The sequence below is a fragment of the Phoenix dactylifera genome, unplaced genomic scaffold (genome assembly GCF_009389715.1).
Source record: "Phoenix dactylifera cultivar Barhee BC4 unplaced genomic scaffold, palm_55x_up_171113_PBpolish2nd_filt_p 000871F, whole genome shotgun sequence".
Taxonomy (NCBI): Eukaryota; Viridiplantae; Streptophyta; class Magnoliopsida; order Arecales; family Arecaceae; genus Phoenix; species Phoenix dactylifera.
In genome coordinates, this window is record NW_024068234.1 from 167,910 (window position 1) to 187,605 (window position 19,696).

At 33.9% G+C, this 19,696-nt stretch overlaps 1 protein-coding gene across 1 annotated transcript in view; it reads left to right on the top strand.

Annotated features, from left to right (window-relative positions):
* LOC103715344 (uncharacterized protein At1g66480-like) overlaps positions 1 to 19,696 on the top strand; it is a 56,285-nt gene that overhangs the window by 33,372 nt on the left and 3,217 nt on the right. The window lies entirely within an intron of this gene.

Consider the following 19,696-nt stretch of genomic DNA (forward strand, 5'->3'; position numbering starts at 1 on the left):
TTTCTTTATAATGGGTCTTAACAAAACTCTATTTAATATATGGCAAGAAGTATTAATGGCTTCTCCCCAAAAGTACTTAGGGAGTTTACTTTCACATAACATAGTTCTAGCCATTTCTTCTAGTGTTCTATTTTTCCTTTCCACAACTCCATTTTGTTGTGGTGTCCTAGGAGCTGAAAAATTATGGGTTATCCCCTTTTTACTACAAAACTCCTCAAATGACTGATTTTCGAATTCGGTACCATGGTCACTTCTAATAGCTATTACTGAGTTATCTCTAGCATTGGTTACTTCTTTATGGAATTTCTTAAAGACAGAAAATGCTTGATCCTTATGTGCTAGGAACATGAACCCATGTGTACCTAGAATAATCATCTACAATGACTAGACCATATTTATTTCCACCTAGGCTTGTTGTTCTAGTTGGACCGAATAGATCCATGTGTAATAATTCTAGAGGTCTAGAAGTAGAGACACATTTTATGGATTTAAATGAGTTCCTAGATTGTTTGCCAAATTGACATGCTTCACATATTTTGTTCTTTTCAAATTTTAATTTTGGCAAACCTATCACGGAGTCTCTTTTAACTAGTTTAGTTATTGTGTCCATGCTTGCATGACCTAACTTACGGTGCCATAACCAACTAGCATCATTTTCTTTAGTTTCATTAACAACTAAACATTGGTTATGTTTTGCAAGATCTTCTAGGTCTACAACATATACATTTCCACGCCTAATCCCTTTAAAAACTAAACTATTATCATTAGGATTTGTTATAATGCATAGTGATGGTTTAAACATAACATCATATCCTTTATCACATAATTGACTAATGCTTAACAAGTTATGCTTAAGACCATCAACATATCTAACATTATCTATAAAAGTAGAAGGGGTGATTTGAACTTTACCAATACCAATGATGTGACCTTGGTTGTTGTCTCCAAAAGTCACAGCACCTCCCTTCTTAGCTTCGAGGGTGAAGAATTGATCTTTATCACCCGTCATGTGCCTTGAGCAGCCACTATCCAAATACCAGCAGTTTTTGTTGACCTTGGCTGCAAGACACTCCTACACAAGTAAATCATGTCATCTTAGGTACCCAAGTTTTCTTGGGTCCTTCATGGTTAGTCAAGTTGGTTCCTTTTGGAACCCATACCCTTTTTATTTTCCTTTTTGTTTTACTTTTCCTATAGTCACATACATTTACCTTATGTCCGATAGTTCCACAACAAAAGCAGGTTATTTTCTTAGTTTTAGTTTTTCCAGCTTTAACAAAGAAGTTACTAAGAAGTTTTTGTTTATTTCTTGGTTTATATCCTAACCCCGCTTTATTAAATACGGCTCGTTGACTATTAAGTATCATGTTTAACTTTTCAGAACTATAGGTAAATTTTTCAACTAAGGGTTTGTATTTGTTAAGTTCTTTAGTTAGTGTTTGATTTTCTGCTTTTAGATCATTAAGTTCTTTTGTGAGATCCTTGTTTAGGATTTGTTTATGGTTTTTGGGTTCTGAGAATGATAGTGTTATTTTGATGATTAACAAGCAATTATCTAGAGCTTGCTATAAGTTAAATTGATACTTCATTTATAAGTTCATTACTCTCAGTATATTTGTTTAATTGAAAATATATATATGGTCTTGTTCATTTGGATGGATCTAATCTTGAGAATGCAGCAAAGTGTGAATTGAGTCGACCCATAGGTTGATTGGGTCAACCCCGGGACTTAAAGGAATCATCTGGCACACTCATGCAAAAACAGCACAAATGAACAGTGAGTTGGGTCGACCCAAGGTAGGCATGAGTCGACCCAACCTCCAAAGAACCTCAAAATGCAAAGGAAAAATGCTCTCTGGATTTACTGAGAGGGTCGACCCACACAGTGGTTGAGTCGACCCAAGCTTGAGTCGACCCAAACCCTGAGAGGGTCGACCCAAAGGCAAGACAGAAAGACAGACAGAAAATGGTTCTCTGAAATTACTGAGAGGGTCGACCCAAGAAGAAGTTGAGTCGACCCAAGTGAACTTTGAGTCGACCCAAACCAGAAGGGTCGACCCAAATGGAAGACAGAAAGACAGACAGAAAATGGCTCTCTGAAATTACTGAGAGGGTCGACCCAAGAAGAAGTTGAGTCGACCCAAGTGAACTTTGAGTCGACCCAAAGAATGGTTGGGTCGACCCAAGTGAAGGAAGTTTGAAATTCATGTTTCTGTGTTCTCTGAGAGGGTCGACCCAAGGAATGTTTGAGTCGACCCAAGGCCAAGTTGGGTCGACCCAAGGACAGGTTGAGCCGACCCAAACACGGGCTGAACATAACGGCTAGTTGTGCAGAAATGCTTTTTGGACTCCCAACGGCTATAAACGGCTAGTTTCTTCAATCCAACGGTCAGAAAGGACTATTTGGAGGTTGGAGAAGTATTTAAGAGGGAGTATTCATCAGAGGAAGCAAGCTTTGGGGAAAATACATCAAGTGCATTCAAGAGAGAACCCTAGCAAGACAAGCTTCATCAAGAGCTTCATTCAAGAATCAAAGAAAGGGATTGAGCAGATTCAAAGAGGCATTAAGAGCTCCTTCCCCCATTGAAGAGTGAAGCTTCCTTGACAAAGAAGAGAGAAGCCACTTCAAAGCGATAAATATTTTCTAACTCTTCTTTGTAGTTTATATTGTTTTATATGCTCATTTAGGAGTTTGAATCTTTCTTTTTGTTTGTCAAACTACTTGTTGTAAGGTTTCTTGGTAAGCCCGTAAAACCAACGTAGGTTGTTGGTAAGCCCGTAAAACCAACGTAGGTTGTTGGTAAGCCCGTAAAACCAACGTAGGTTGTTGGTAAGCCCGTAAAACCAACGTAGGTTGTTGGTAACCCCGTAAAACCAACATAGGTTCTTGGTAAGCCCGCAAAACCAACAAAGGTTTTTGGTGAACCCGGAAAACCAAAATACAAAGGTTCGTTGGTGAGCCCGCAAAACCAACAAAGGTTTTTGGTGAACCCGGAAAACCAAAGTGTAAAGGTTCGTTGGTGAGCCCGCAAAACCAACAAAGGTTTTGGTGAACCCGGAAAACCAAAGTGTATAGGTTCGTTGGTGAGCCCGTAAAACCAACAAAGGTTTTTGGATTGTGAGCCCGGAAAACAATCCAACTGTAATCCGAGAGATTATAGTGAATTCCCAAGGGGACGCTTGGGGAGTGGACGTAGGTGCTAAGGAGAGCACCGAACCACTATATATTGTTGTGTTTGTGTTGTGCTTGTGTTTCCGTTTATTCTTGCATCATCTTCTATCTTTGCACTAGTTTAAATCATTCTAATAGCTTAAGAAAGCATCCACCGCACTTATATTGAGAAAACGTTTAAAGCACCGAAAATTAGAAGAAACCAATTCACCCCCCCCTCTTGGCTTGTCACCTTGGGCAACAAGTGGTATCAGAGCAAGGTGCTCTAATAGTACTCATTGATCTCACAATCAAGAGTTAAAGATCATGACAACCCAAGTGGGATATTCTATGAGTGAGGGACAATTAATTGATAGACCTCCACTATTTGATGGTATAAACTACACATATTGGAAAGCACGCATGCGCATTTTCATTCAAGCACATGACTACGATTTATGGAGTATCATAGTCAATGGGCTACACACAAACACTAATCATGATAAAGAAAGGGCTCAGCAAAATGCAAAAGCCATGAATATTCTATATTGTGCATTAGATGATAGTGAACTTAATAGCATATCTTTTTGCATAACTGCTAAGGAAATATGGAATATGCTTGAAGTTAAATATGAATGCACTAACGTTTCTAGTAAATTTGAAACTAGTTCCGAAGAAGAAGAGCATCAAACTGAAACTGAAAATCTATGCTTTGGAGCACCTGAAGATGAGGTATGTACTCGAACACAAAGTGATTTCTCATTCAAAAATCAAGTACATACTGAAGCTCAATCTGATTTTACATTTGATGAACTTCATGATGCTCTTCATGATCTATACTTTGAATATAAGAAGCTTAGGTTAAAGAATAAAAAGCTAAATCAGAAAATTCTATCTCTTGCTGAAAGCTATGATATAACTCAGAAAAATAATAAATTACTTTCAGAAGACAATGAAAGGCTAACTAAAGAAGTTAACAAATTTAAGTCTATAGTTGAAAAATCTACTATCAGCTCTGAAAAACTGAACTTAATGATAAATAATCAAAGAGCTGAATTTGAAAAGGCTGGATTAGGATATCAATCTTGGTACACACAAAAATCCCTTAATGACATGTGTGTTAAATCCTCTACTATCTGTCCTAAAACAGATTCTAATTTATCTGATGAACCTAATAGGCAAAAACAGAAAATTGTAAGTTTATCTACTACTCATGTTAAATCTATGTTTGTCAAATTTAACAAGATGATGCAGAAATTCACTCCTTGTAATCCTAAATTTGCAAGTCTATGGACAAAATAGCTATTAAGAAAATTTGGGTTCCAAAAGGAACAATAATAGCTAACCTACAAGGACCCAAAAGAGCTTGGGTTCCTAAGTTGAAAATCTGAATATTTTCTGTAAGTATATCTAGCACTCAAGGCTCCAACCAAAAGATGTTAATTTAGACATTGGGTGCTCTAGACATATATTAAAGAATGAAACTTAAAATATACTTAAGAAAAGTAATTGAAATGAAAAGAATAATAAAATTAGTAATCCTTGCATATATCATCATTCTCTTTGCCTTAGTATCAATTAAACATAAATTGCAGGTATTAATCATTTTTTGTGATATAAGTGATACTTTTGGCATGAAAAGAAAATATATCCAAATCACTCCATCTTTCTATATTATGCTTCAGTTATTGATGGATAACTTGCTTAATCAATACTCTTAGAATAACTCTTTTAAATTCTCTATATGCTTGATTGAGAGGTCTTATCCATGACATTATCTTCTATTGATCACAAACATAAGAATGTCTACTTGGTATAATTTTTTTTTATGCATTAAGAATACCAAGATTAAAGAGTCTAATTTTGGCATATAAAATCAACTCATACTAGTATGGACTTGATCTCAAAAGACCTTGTCATTGGTTCACTTAGATTATTCTTTGCAAGGTCAAAGTTTGCTATGTATGTCATCTAGAAAAACAAACTAGAATCATTTCTAAATCTGAAAATATTGTTTTTCACCTTTTAGCCTTTGAAAACTCTTCATAAGAAATTTGGATCTCTAGGATTGTGAACCTAGGAGATAAGCTCTTCTAATTTTGTAATTATGGATGATTTCTCAAAGCTAATGTTGGTTTTATTCTTGACACTTAAATTGAAATATTTTCTGCATTGGCACAAACTCACAAAAAGGGTTCAAATGAAAAAGGTTTGCAAACTATGAAAATAAAATTGTATCATGGCATAGTTTTGAAAACCAATCTTATTGAGTTGTGCACAGAAAATAATGTTGAATACAATTGTTTCTACACCAAGAACACCATAAAAAAATAGAGTTGATAGAATCCTTGAAGAAATGAAAAAGACAATGTTGTATGATAGTCATCTACTTAAATGATTTCTGTTAAAAGCTATCATCATTGCTTGTCATACATATGGTTTCTATTAGAAAACTCCTTTTGATCTTCTGAAAAATAGAAAATGATATATTGGTATATCTTTTATATTTTTTCAGTCATACATGTCATGCTTGATATATTCTTATGAAATAATGTCAAATCTGGTTAAAACAAATATTCCTTTGGATATTACTCTTCAAGCAATGCATAATAGAAATTCAATGAAAAGATACTAGTTGTAGAGATATCAATTCATACTATTCTTATTAAAACTAGATCCTTTATTGAGAATATAGTTTATCATTTTGATTCTATGTAACAATCAGAATTTGATAGACACAACTATTTAAGATAATTTGATTAAAACTTAACTGGTATATCTTATTAATAATTATCTTAAGCAATAGAATCTAAGCTAAATTGCTTCTGACAATAAGAAATTGATTTGATCTTGATGAATCTTTTCTATTGCCTCACATGCTTGTCCTTGAACCATTTTACTTAATGAAGTTATCTCTTTAGTTCAAGTGACTTGTGCTTGCTTATATTTAGACAATCTCTTGAGTAAAGTGACTTAATATTCAAATATTTTCATATCTTATGTTGAAGTCATCTAGCTAAAGAAATATATTGTATGAATGTTTGTATCTTGAAGAAACTAATGACTTTCCTTCAAGAAAGGAAAAAAAGAGTTTATTATATGATACGGATTTATGAGCAAGAAATTTCAACTTGAAGGACACCTTGATGAAAGATACAATAAACATTCCTTTGCAAACAAAAAAGGAGAGAGATTTTCTTCAGCCAAGGGTAAAGAATCTAAAAGGTATTTGGCTTGAAGAATGCTAAATGCACTGGTAATCTAAACTCTTCTCTTGTGAGTTAGTTGAGCAAAATCAATAGTCTGAAATTATATGGTAGCATGATTAAACATTTAATTGCTATCATCTTGATATCATGCTTCATTCTCATGCTAATGATATTGTTTCATGGTGATTAAATTGAAGTTTACTTTTGCCTGTATAATGCATAACCATGAAATACACAAGTTTATGCCTCAAGTTCTAATTCAAAATAACTTGTGATAAGCTATGAATCATTGGGCATAATGAAAATGCTGTTTGCATGATATATATTTATATGCAGCATATTAGATTAATTCTTTATTCTGCTCTTTCATGTAACTACTTGAAAATAACAAAAAGAGAGAGAGATAAAGAAAAAGAAAATGAACATTGCTCAGAAGAAGTAAAAGCTAAGTAAATACTCCAATCTTAAGTAAAAGCAGCGCAAGCATAATATATTCAGCATATTTGTGAGACTTGTGTGAACATTCTTTTGGAAGGGATAAAATCCGTAATTAATTATATTTAAATAGGGAGAGTTTGGAGTGAATATCTTGTTGCTAAAGAAAACAGTTGAACATTTCTACATTGCTCATTATAGGGATGGTGTCAATGGGGAGGCTAGTGGTAGTACCCGGCACTATTTGACCCAACTATTCGGTGTAGGGCATATTAGGGACGGCACAAGAGGGAGGCTAGTGGTAGTACCTCGTGCCCCTTCCAACTCCACCGGATAGGGAGCAAATAGAGTATAGAGCATAGAAAAGTAATACCAAAAGAAATGAAGATTAGAATGTTCACTAAATGGTTAAAGGAAGAAATTCAAAAATACGGAAATGAATGACAAGATAAATAAAAGTATATATAAAGCTTGTGAAAAGCCAAATGAAGTTTCGATCACTTGAAAACACACCTTAAGGATAAAATCAGTGTAGAATTATATATAAATAGGGAGAGTTTATTTGAAAAGAATAAATTTTGATCTTTGACATGCTTGCTCTTAATGTTTTAATACATGATGTTATGACTTAATGCATATTATGTTTTGCATGTGACATGATATTTTGAATTATGTGTCTTCAATATTCAAATACCAAAGATCTTTCCTGAATATAACTTGTAATGCTTCATGCCTATAAAATTTGATTGAAACATATTACTACCAACAACAACATCATTCTGTTTTAATGAATATATTTTGAAAAATAAAAGAAAAGCATAATTTGAATTTGCAAATTAGGCAAAATGAATTGATTCTGATTTATCTTTTATCTTGCCTAACATTAGAACATCATGTCCTCCAATTTGTACCAAAATTTAATATGAATTACAAAGATTCTGGATGTGCTCTAATGTTCTTGAAATATGTATTTTCAATCGTAATGATTTAAGATGAGCTACAATGAGAAGATACATATCTCAAATTACAACTTTGAAAGCCTCCTTGAGAATCTTTATGAAATTCAGAATCTGATTTTATATAAAAGCTTAAACTCAACATGAATTTCTAGATAAAATTACAGCTTAAGAAAAATAGAATAATTCTGATGCCTTGATTGCTTGCCCCGATACGCATCTGAAACATATCATTTCTTATCTTCAAAGTGTACTAATATTGGTCTGAATGATGTGTCTTTTGATGATCTTGATTGCAAACAAATATTTTTAATATATGATTTTATTTTGATATTGAAAAGATTTATTGTGCTTCATATATTATATTGCTGAAAAACCTTGATTAAGAAATTGAGTTCTATAAATACATATACTTCAATGATCATCTATATATTTTTTTCCTCTCCTACATTGTTAAAGACTTTCATCAAAATATATATGTATATATATTATTAAAAGAGTGAATGATCTCAAGTCTAGAAATATTTCAGCTCACTCAAATGATTCTTAAAAGAAAGAAAATGTAAATGATTAATATTTCAGTACATTTTCTCAAAGATTAAGAGGAAGCATAACTTGTTCTTAAAAGATTAAAAAGAGTGATTGCTATAAATTTTGAATAATTCTAGATCACTCTACATTCTTGATATCATAAAGGTTCAGTTTTATTCACGTTTATCATTAAAATCTGAAATTCAACTAAAGATAAGAGAAAGAATACTAAATGTGAAGTGTATTAAACTTTGTGCTTCGTTGAATATCTTTTGAAAGTTGGATTTTTATCTGTACTTAATTGGTAAATCACTTGTTTTGAAAACTAAGTGAAAAGGATTCCATTTGTCTTAGTATTGGAAATTTTACTTGGAATCTACTAATGAGTTCTTATTGGCTTGCCTTTAGTGTTTCAATCATGAGCCAATTCATTTTAATTGATTTTGATGCTATGATCTTTAAAGGAGTAAAAGAAAGTCTTTAAGAGAGGTTTAAAAGAACTTTCAAAGCCCTGAATTTTATATATCCTACATTGCATAAATTCATGTCTTGGTGTCTATGCCCCAATACTTTTATATCATGAAAGAACTTTAAAGTCATTAAGAATTAAGGATTCAACATAATCTTATGTTTTTCAAGTATATAAGGTTTGATCTTTATTTGATCTTATACTATACTCTGAAAATTAATTAGATTGCTCTCATTTTGCTATATACTTAATATATTAAAAAAAATGTTGGATTTTCATCCGTGCCTTTCTTTGAATATTATTCTTGATACTCCTAAAATAACTTGAAAAAGATTCCATCTACACTTGATTTCAAAACTATCCTTGGAATCTACATTTAGAGATCACTTCCGGCTTACATCGTAAATATCTCATTCCTAAGCCAAACAAAGAGAAATAAGATGTCACTTTATTAGGGATCATGTGCAAAATGGAAACATATGTGTTGAGCATATATGCACTGAAAAACAATTAGCCGACATACTCACAAAACCCTTGAGTGAAGATAGATTCTGCATGCTAAGGAAAGAATTAGGTATATGTGATCCTTTTTATTGAAGAAATATAAAAGGGAGCAAGTAGTCTCATGATACATTCCTCCAATTTCTAAAAATCTATGAAACATGAGTCAAACTTGTTATCTATAGATTTCTTACTCATGTATCATTGTCCCAGAAAGAATTTATAAGGATCGGAAGCAAGGAAAATTTTTAGAAGCAAAAAGGAAGAGAAAAGAAAAATTCTGCACTTGGGTCAAACCCAACCCAGAATAGGGTCGACCCAACGTTGAGTCGACCCAAGAAATTCTTGAGTCGACCCAACGTCGGGACCCCACTGTTAAAAGGGGGACCCGTGAGCTATCTAGGGCACTGTTTACCCTTTGTCCTCTTCCGAAAACCCTATTTTCCCACTCTCAATTAGAGTCTCCCTAGGCTGATCTTAGCATCTATATTTAGAGCCTAGGCTAGAAATCTAGTTCTCGTATGTATCTTGCCTTTTCTCATATGTATCTTGCTTTTTCCCCTATGAATCTTGTCTTTCCCTTATATCTTTAAATCTTGATTGTGGAACATTGTACTTTTCATCATTTTGAGCATTAATATATGAAAATGTTCCTATTTTGATCAATGAAGTCTGAAGTTTGTTCTTTATTGCATCTTTTCCCATATATATGTTTTTGATGATAACAAAAAGGGGGAGAAGAGAAGAAAGAGTATATAAAGGGAGAAGAAAGAGTATTACTTTGTGAGAAAGAGTGAGTAAAGAAGTTATGAAAAGAAAAGAGAAATAAATGTGCAAACAAATTGAAAATCATATAAGAAAGCTTACATATCTAAGGGGGAGCAATTTGTAACAATGAAATCATCAAATCAAAAATTTCTATCATAATTCAGAATTTGGCACATATAAATCAGAATTTGGCACGCTCCTTTCTCACCCCGATACATAAGCTGAAACTCTTATTTTATCTCAAATTTTTGAAGTTTCATTGCTAATGAATTATAAATGAAAGGGGGAGCCATTCAAAAAATCAAATTGGCAAATTTTGAATGATATAGGGGAGATTTCACTTATATATATGAAAAGCTGAAATTCTGAAATTCAATCCCTTTTATAAACTGATTTTAAAGACAAGTATCAATAGGCTTATACTCTTTATTTTGTAATCATCAAAAAGGGGGAGATTGAGGATGATAGTGTTATTTTGATGATTAACAAGCAATTCTCTAGAGTATGCTATAAGTTAAAATTGATACTTCATTATAAGTTCATTGCTCTCAGTACATTTGCTTAATTGGAAATATATATATGGTCTTGTTCATTTGGATGAAACTAACCTTGAGAATGCAGCAAAGTGTGGATTGAGTCGACCCATAGGTTGATTGGGTCGACCCCGGCACATCGAGGAATCATCTGGCACACTCCTGCAAAAACAGCACAAATGAACAGTGAGTTGGGTCGACCCAAGGTAAGCAAGAGTCGACCCAACCTCCAAAGAACCTCAAAATGCAAAGGAAGAATGCTCTCTGGATTTACTGAGAGGGTCGACCCAAGAAGAAGTTGAGTCACCCAAGTAAACCTTGAGTCGACCCAAAGAAAGGTTGAGTCGACCCAAGTGAAGAAAGGCTGAAATTCAAGGCTCTGAATTTTCTGAAGCTGACTTGGGTCGACCCAAAGAAAGGTTGGGTCGACCCAAGGCAACAGAAAGCTGAATTTCAAGTTTCTGTATTTTCTGAGAGGGTCGACCCAAGAAATGGTTGAGTCGACCCAAGTGAAGGTTGGGTCGACCCAAGGACAGGTTGAGCCGACCCAAACACGGGCTGAACATAACGGCTAGTTGTGCAGAAATGCTTTTGGACTCCCAACGGCTATAAACGGCTAGTTTCTTCAATCCAACGGTCAGAAAGGACTATTTGGAGGTTGGAGAAGTATTTAAGAGGGAGTATTCATCAGAGGAAGCAAGCTTTGGGAAAAATACATCAAGTGCATCAAGAGAGAACCCTAGCAAGACAAGCTTCATCAAGAGCTTCATTCAAGAATCAAAGAAAGGGATTGAGCAGATTCAAAGAGGCATTAAGAGCTCCTCCCCATTGAAGAGTGAAGCTTCCTTGACCAAGAAGAGCAAAGCGACTTCAAAGCGATAATTTCTTTCTAACTCTTCTTGTTGTTCATATTGCTTTATATGCTCATCTAGGAGTTTAAATCTTTTCTTTTCATTTGTATAAACACTTTGTAAAGGTTCGTTGGTAAGCCCGCAAAACCAACAAAGGTTCGTTGGTAAGCCCGCAAAACCAACAAAGGTTTTTGGTGAACCCCGGAAACCAAAGTTGTATAGGTTCGTTGGTGAGCCCGCAAAACCAACAAGGTTCTTGGTGAGCCCGGAAAACCAAGTGTATAGGTTCGTTGGTGAGCCCGTAAAACCAACAAGGTTTTTGGATTGTGAGCCCGGAAAACAATCCAACTGTAATCCGCAAGATTATAGTGAATTCCCAAGGGTACGCTTGGGGAGTGGACGTAGGTGCTAAGGAGAGCACCGAACCACTATATATTGGTGTGTTTGCATTGTGTTTGTGCTTTCATTTTCTCTTGCTTTATCTTCTCTTCTTGGCATTAGATTAACTCACTTAAATAACCTAAGAGAGCATCCATCGCACTTAATTTAGAAAGTTTTAAAAGTACCAAAAATTTAGAAGAAACCAATTCACCCCCCCCTCTTGGATTGTCACCTTGGGCAACACAACCCCTCTGCATCTAACAACTGTAACGACTAGTTTTTTTACGAGTCTAAATGGTTGTTTTCCTCTCTCAACGACTCTATTACATGTCTAATGGCTAGAAAAGTATTCCAACCTTTTCCAAAGAGTATAAATGCTTAGAAACATCTAATAAAATAGTAATCTCAAGCACAACAAAGATAAATCACTCAAGCAAGAAAGAAAAGTAAAAAGAGAGCTTCAAAGAGAAAAAGTAAAAAGAGAGCTTCAAAAAAAACAAAAAAATTATTAAAAGCTAAAAGATCACATTTTCAACATTAGAGAGTTGATGAAGTGCCTTCAAGAGCATTTGAAGTCAACTAACAGAGTCGAGCTATATTTATTGTAATAGTAATTACTTCTTTCTATTCTTTGCTGTAACAAGTTTCAGAGATTGAAACTTAGGAAAAGATCCATCCAAACGTAAAATTGGATTGTGTTGAGACTAGGATAGGCTCATAAAAAGGTTGTAGTTGATTGCTTGAAAAATCAACTAGGTTGACTATGAACCCGAAAAATAATCGGTTGTAGGTTTTGGTTGATTATCCTGAGAAAATCAACTAGGATTGGTTGTGAATTCGGAAAAAAAACTAGGTTGTAATTTGGGCTTAGATTATAGTGAAATTTTCAAGAAAAAAGTCTTGGAGAGTAGATGTAGATGCAGGATTGGCACCGAACCATTATAAATCTTCTATGTTTTCTTGCTTGTTTTTTTGATTTAGTTTCTGCATATTTACTTAAAGTTCATTTACTGAAATAAATATTCAACTGTTAAGCATTTAATTCTGTTGTACTGTTAGCTAAAAGTTTGAAAAACTCAATTCACTCCTCCTCTTAGGCTGTATAGCTAGGCAATAAGTGATATCAGATTCTGATACTCAAGTCTCTCATTAACCTAACTGTTAATGAGTAAAAGATCTATGGCAGCCCCTATTGGTACCTCTCTCCTCGAGGGTCAGTCTTTGAATGGACCTTCTCTATTTAATGGCACCAAACTACACTTTTTTGAAAGATTGCATGTATATTTTTATTACTGCACTAACTATGACATGTAGAGAGTCATAGTTGATGGACCTCACACACCTACAAAGATTATTAATGATGTCTCTTCTCAAACTCGATGGAGAATGGGATGAACTAGACAAAAAGATGACTCAACTGAATGCCAAGGCCATGAATGTTTTATATTGTTCATTAGATGCTCATGAATTTAATCATATTTCAACTTGTTTATCTGCTAAAAAAATTTGAGATAGGCTGGAAGAAACTCACGAAGGCACTAACCAGGTTAAAAAATCTAAAATTAATATGCTTGTACATAATTATGAATTGTTTAAAATGGAGTCAAGTGAGTCTATTTCTGATATATTTTCTTATTTTATAAATATTATTATTGGTCTTGAATCTTTTGGTAAATCATATTTTAACAGTAATTCAATGAGGAAGATTCTCAGGTCTTTACCAAGAATGTGAGAGCCTAAATTCACTTGCTTCCAAGAAGACTAAAACAAAAGCAATGGTCGTTGCTTGGAGTGAAAGCGACAAATCAAGCTCAGAAGAAGAAATCCAAGAAGCAGCAAACCTATGTCTCATAGCTCATAAGGATGAGGTAACTTCTGAACCTCTAAATGATTTTACTTTTGATGAACTCCTAAAAGCTTTTTATGATCTATTAAATGAACTTAAAAAGCTCAGTCAAAAAATAAAGAACTAAAACTGAAAAATCAAACTCTTGTAAGTGAGAATAAAAATATTTTAAAATCCAAACAAATTTTACTAGAAGATAATCGAAACCTAAATAAAAAAGTGAATAAATTAAAACCAATTGTAGATAAATTTATATTACATTTTGAAAAATTAAAAATGATTTTAGGTAGCCAACAAACAGTATTTGATAAAGCATGCCTAGGCTATAACCCTCAGTTAAAACAAAAATCCTTCAAGAAAATATTTATCAAATCTTCAAGCTATCAAACAAAAATGATGACGTTTTAAATGTGGTAACACTAGGCACAAGTACTTTACCTGTAATCTTAAAGCGAACAACCTAAATGTTAAAGTAGCTATCAAGAAAATATGGATTCGAAAAGAAACCATAATTGCTAACCTACGAAGACCCAAGAGAGCTTGCGTACTAAATATAAAACTTGACTTCCATGATGCAGGTATTTCTTGCAGCCTATGGAGCAAATAGAAAATGGTACTTCGACAATAGGTGCTCTAGACATATGATAGGGCACGAATCTCAATTCATTTCTCTGAAACAAGAAAGGAGGGGTGATTCATCTTTGGCGACAAAGGAAAGATTATTAGAGTTGGTAAAATTCGTATCACTCCCTCTTCATTTATTGAAAATGTTTTACTTGTAGAAAGTCTAAAACATAATCTTTAAGTATAAGTCAATTATGTGATAAAGGTTTTTAAGTTACTTTTGAATTTTCTATATGCTTTGTGTCTAGTCCCAATGATAATGACGTTAAGTTTACAGGGCATAGGCATAGTAATATATAGTTGGTCAATCTTGATCATTTATTCATAAAAAATATGTAATACTTAGTTGGCATGAATGCCAAAATTAATGAGACTAGTTGGTTATTGCATATGTAATACTTTATTTTTGTAATATCTATTATTTTTTTTAAATGATGCATTGTCATAAAAATTATGCTTGATCTGGTAAGGTAGTATAAATTTTACTTACTGAGCTATGTAGCTCATATCACTTTTTCTTTTCTCTTTCTAGATGAATAGGGTCACTAGGAACGAAAGATGGTACAGGCTTGGAGTTCGCGCTAGCAAGCTTGGTGATTGTGTAAAAGAATGATAGTGCTTTAATTAGCTATAAAGTGGTAATTAGTAATTTTCTGAATTTTTATGATTATGATTTTAATATCAATATTTGGATTTAGACGCTCTTAACCAATGTTGGCTTTATTATTTAATGGATGATTCAATTGGACCTTTTTTACTATATTTTGTTTGTGATGGATTTGGAAACTAAATGTATTTGTTGGCTTCATGTTATAGTGGGTTATATCCCTCAGTAACATGGTCATGCTATATCTCGGATTTGAGGTATGACAATTTAACAAATAACTTTTTGCATGCATAATAAATAAACATAGTTAAGTTATAGATGTTACCGAGTTCGAGTCATGCTAACCGAGGCACTCCATTTAGAGCAGTGTTTACTTTGTCCTGGTATAAATAGTGGATAATGGTTAAAAAATGAGCTACCATGCAATCTCTTAATTTGCAGTGCACTCTAATGAAGGAAAACCAAAGTTAAACCTCAACTAACCAAATCTAGATAGGATGAAACTCAGCAAAATAGATTGATGAAAATCTGTCTTAATTACATTTGGTGAACTCATCATCTATTCTCAAATGCTTGAAGATGCACTTAAGTCAATCAATTTACTGTCTCAATTCTGTTGAGGGGACAAAGAAATAAAGATAACAATTAAATTTTATCCACTTAACGAACCAAGTTTTTATGTTTTTTAGCTATCTAATATAAGAATTTATATTTACATAGGTACTCATTTAACTTTATATTCAACATGGGACTATTTTAAAACAATAAAATTTTGAATTATTTAATTATAAATAATCCAACATGATCCACATTTCATTCCATTAGGATTCTCCATGCTTCTCAAATTTGTAATCTACAATTTCACATTTTGGAGGAACCACAAGGACCTGAAAATCTCGAGACTGCAAGCATGGATATCGAAAACTCCCGCATTCCATTCCGTTAGGACAAGGACCTGAAAATCTCAAGATTAATTGCAGCATGGATATCGAAGGCAGACGTCCAAACGTATATCCTCCAATACACCTATATGGCTTTCTAGATGAAACTTCAGAGTTCAGAAAGCATCATGCTCTAAATTGTGGTAGGTGTATATTTCTTAATTGTGAAGTAGGTGCTATTTCTAAAAGTTTGTTACCAGTATACCAGTGTCTCCTTCCTAAGGTAGAAGAAGTCAATACTTTATCTATTTATCCAAGCACAAAGACATCTGATTAGCTCCACAGAATCAAACATACTCAGGCAAAGAATTCTAAGCGGAGAAGACAAAGTAGTCTCATCCGACAAAAGCATAGAAGCAGCAAAAGGAGAAGGTGGGTGGCACCTTATTTATTCGGAGATTCCATTCTCACCAAGCATATCATCAATGTGTGCAACACCCCTCCATTGACAAATCAAACCGGCCGGCTCCTCTCGTGCTAACTTCCAATCTCCAACAGTTCTATGTCTTCGGTTGGGTTTTTTTTTCCTCGAGAGACGATCACTACAAAACACGGCCATTACCGCCGTACATCACGGGCTTCGCCCTCGTGACTCGAGGATTTCTTTGTCCCCCTCTCCTGAAATTAAGGTAGTTGTTGAATCTACTGGTCCCCTAAGTCCAGCGGTTAGGTTCCCGTTTTTCTAAACATTTGTTTTTTATTCTCCTGCTGCTAGTGTCTCTAGGATTGTGTTCTCAAGGGATAAAAAAAGGTCTCTAATCTCTAGGATTGAGATCTTTACAAACTAGCCAGCATAGGACTCACCTTTAATCAGTGCTGAAGAATTAGAGGTAGGTAGGAAGGTTCGCTGTTTTGGCGAGATCTCTTGGTTGCTTGGCATTTTCGAGCTAGTTTAACCATGCAATATATAGCTGACAAGGTGGATGAAGTATGTGGGTCAATAATGTCTGCTTGTCCATTTGGACTATTTGGATCTTCTATCGGAATGAGAGCAAAAATGCTGAAGACCAACTCAAACAATTAACTATTGAATTTTAAAACCAAATTTAATGAAGTGTTAAACATTAAGTGAAGATATTGTATGTTCAAGTAGAGTCGTAATTAATATTGTTTCACTTTCTTGGGAAAACTGAAACTATTGGATCTTGACTAACGACTTGCAGATGAGAAAGAACTGGAAAGAGATCTTATCAGGGCTTGGGATGCTTGCTCAGTAGCTATATTATAGGAAGTCTCGAGATCCAGGAATAATGGAATTTTTTCTCGGGTAGGCATGTTCACTTAAAGTTCCTCCCATGGTGAATGAAGAGGAACGCCGGATCTGCCAGTTTCTTCATGTTGGGCTGATGATGAGTCTTTTCATGTTTTGCTCTATGATGCTTTGCGTTTCAGGTTTTGTAGTGTCTGATACTACGCGGGTTAGCTCCTGTATTTAATTTGGGAGGATACGGTTTTGTCTGTTTTTATCTTGCTTGGAGCAACTTAATTTTTGTAGAATGTTCATGAAATGTTTGGAAGAGTTTCCAAATAGTGTTTCTTAGAAACTCATAAGTGCATAATATATGGTTATCTTTTGGGCATTAGAGTACATTTTTATAAATAGCATGTGAGGTGTCACTTGTATTTCGATAAATCTTATAGTAAGACATTCCCAAAGAGTAACAAAAAAGCAATGAAATGAAATTTCATGAAAGAATTTATTTCCTTTGCGTCACCATTTCGATACGAGAGTAAACTAATGTAAGAGGATCATCACCTTTGTTGCCTTCGACATTAACAATCCTACAAAATTAGGGTTATCACTTAATTATTAGCTTTTAGGTTTTCTTTGGCTTAGGGATTAATGTTTTGAAGCCTCGTTCCTTTCAAAACCTCTTTTTATTAATTAGGTTGGAAACAAATGGGTATAGCATGGGAACAGTTATTTTGGTCAGACTTGTTTGTTCTTGAAATACCAGAGCAAACTAATGTAAGAGGACCATCACGTTTGTTTCCTTCGACATTAACAATCCTGCAAAATTAGGGTTATCACCTACTTATTAGCTTTTAGGTTTTCTTTGGCTTAGGAATTAATGTTTTGAGCCTCATTCCTTTCAAAACCTGCTTTTATTAATTAATTAGGTCGGAAACAAATGGGTATACCATGGGAACAGTTATTTTGGTCAAACTTGTTTGTTCTTGAAATAACAATTTCAAAAAAGAGATTAGAATAGAATTACTTTAAAAACAAGACCCTCTTTTACATGAGCAAGAATACATTTAGTCCTAGATATCTTGAATAAGAAATTTTACCTAAACAAAGAAGTGATTATTTTAAGCGCATGAATAATTCAAATTTCAATTTTTCCTATTCTTGAACTAGACGAAGTCTTATTCTTCCTCCACCTCCACCTCCAATAGGTAGCAGTTTTTGAGCACTAATCAAAATTTTCCAGTGTTCTTTGTCTAACTTTTGTCAGTCTAGCATTATGTAAATACCTAAATCTAGAACAAACCACCTACTGAGGATGATGGAAGAAGCTAGATTGGTGATAACTGCATGGAAATTTCTAAGAGGGTGCCATCATAATTGGGGAGGGAACCAATTCCACCTTCCCTCCTTTCCCAAGCCCAAACATTACGAACATTGAAATTTTACGATATACACTCAGGTTTTATTGTACATATTGAGATCGGAGACTAACTAGCATTCTTAGTTTATGGTACCAAGCCTTGTTTAGTACACCTAGTAGGCAGGCCTAAACTCAAAACAAACGAACATTTTCCATCAATTGGTTTCTCTCGAATGCTCATAATGTATGTAAAATTATTATTGATGCAAGGTGGACCAGTATCCTCATATCTTACCTATCATACTCCATTAGCCCTAACTGACCTGAACTAAAAAATTAAAGGATAATCGTTTGAAACTAAACTTAGATTTAGTAGAACTCCAACCCATTCTGGTTTCAATCTAACCAAAGCTATTTGAGTGAGTGACAGGGTCATCTCCCATGTTCAACATCATCCAATTCATTTATCTTTGTAGCTTTATCTAAGTGGCACTCCAAGCTTGATCCTTAATCAAAATCACAAGACCAAACATAATCATTTTCTTAGGGGTTGAAGTGGGGAAAGTTTAGCATTTATTTTATGACCTATTGGATATTTCATTTCAAATTGGGTCTACATAGACCAAACACAGTTGACAAAGTATATGTATAGATTTGGTCCATATTTAAATCATTAACATACATGCAAAAAATATAAAAAATGAAGACTTTAGGCGCTACCAACAACCAAGATATGCAATATCAACTAACAAGTATACATATGTCATTAACGACACAAATATATAATTAACTAAATGAAAGCAATTATTAATTCACATTAATTTCTTAAATTTGATGATCCCAGGAGAAACATTTTATGCATTTTGAATAGAAATTCACAATTACTAATTCCACATGACCCTTCACTAATCCCTATCTCTAGCAAGCCAGCCAAATGCAGCCCAACCAAGTGACGAGGTTCATTTTAGCTTACGTTATTATTAAATTTTTTTAATAAAAGAAATAAGACATTGTCTCAAATTTTGAATTTAATTGCTCCAGATAGAATCATCAAAGCTTTCTCAACACAGACAAGAGATATTTATTCTCTTTTGTACTCTTTACTTTTTCGTAAGTTGGCAGGATATACTCATGTTAGAGCTATATAAATTATCATTTTTATGAAAAAAAAAAGATTTCTCAACACAATATTTGTTAAAAAAATAAAAAAAAAAACTCTGTTTTAGAACATAAATATATTGAAGTAAATCGTCAAATTGCCCCGACTCTCTACCTCCTTGCCCGCCCATATATTTCCCTGCAATCCCCCTCTCCCTCTTCACATCCCACCAATTTACTCCA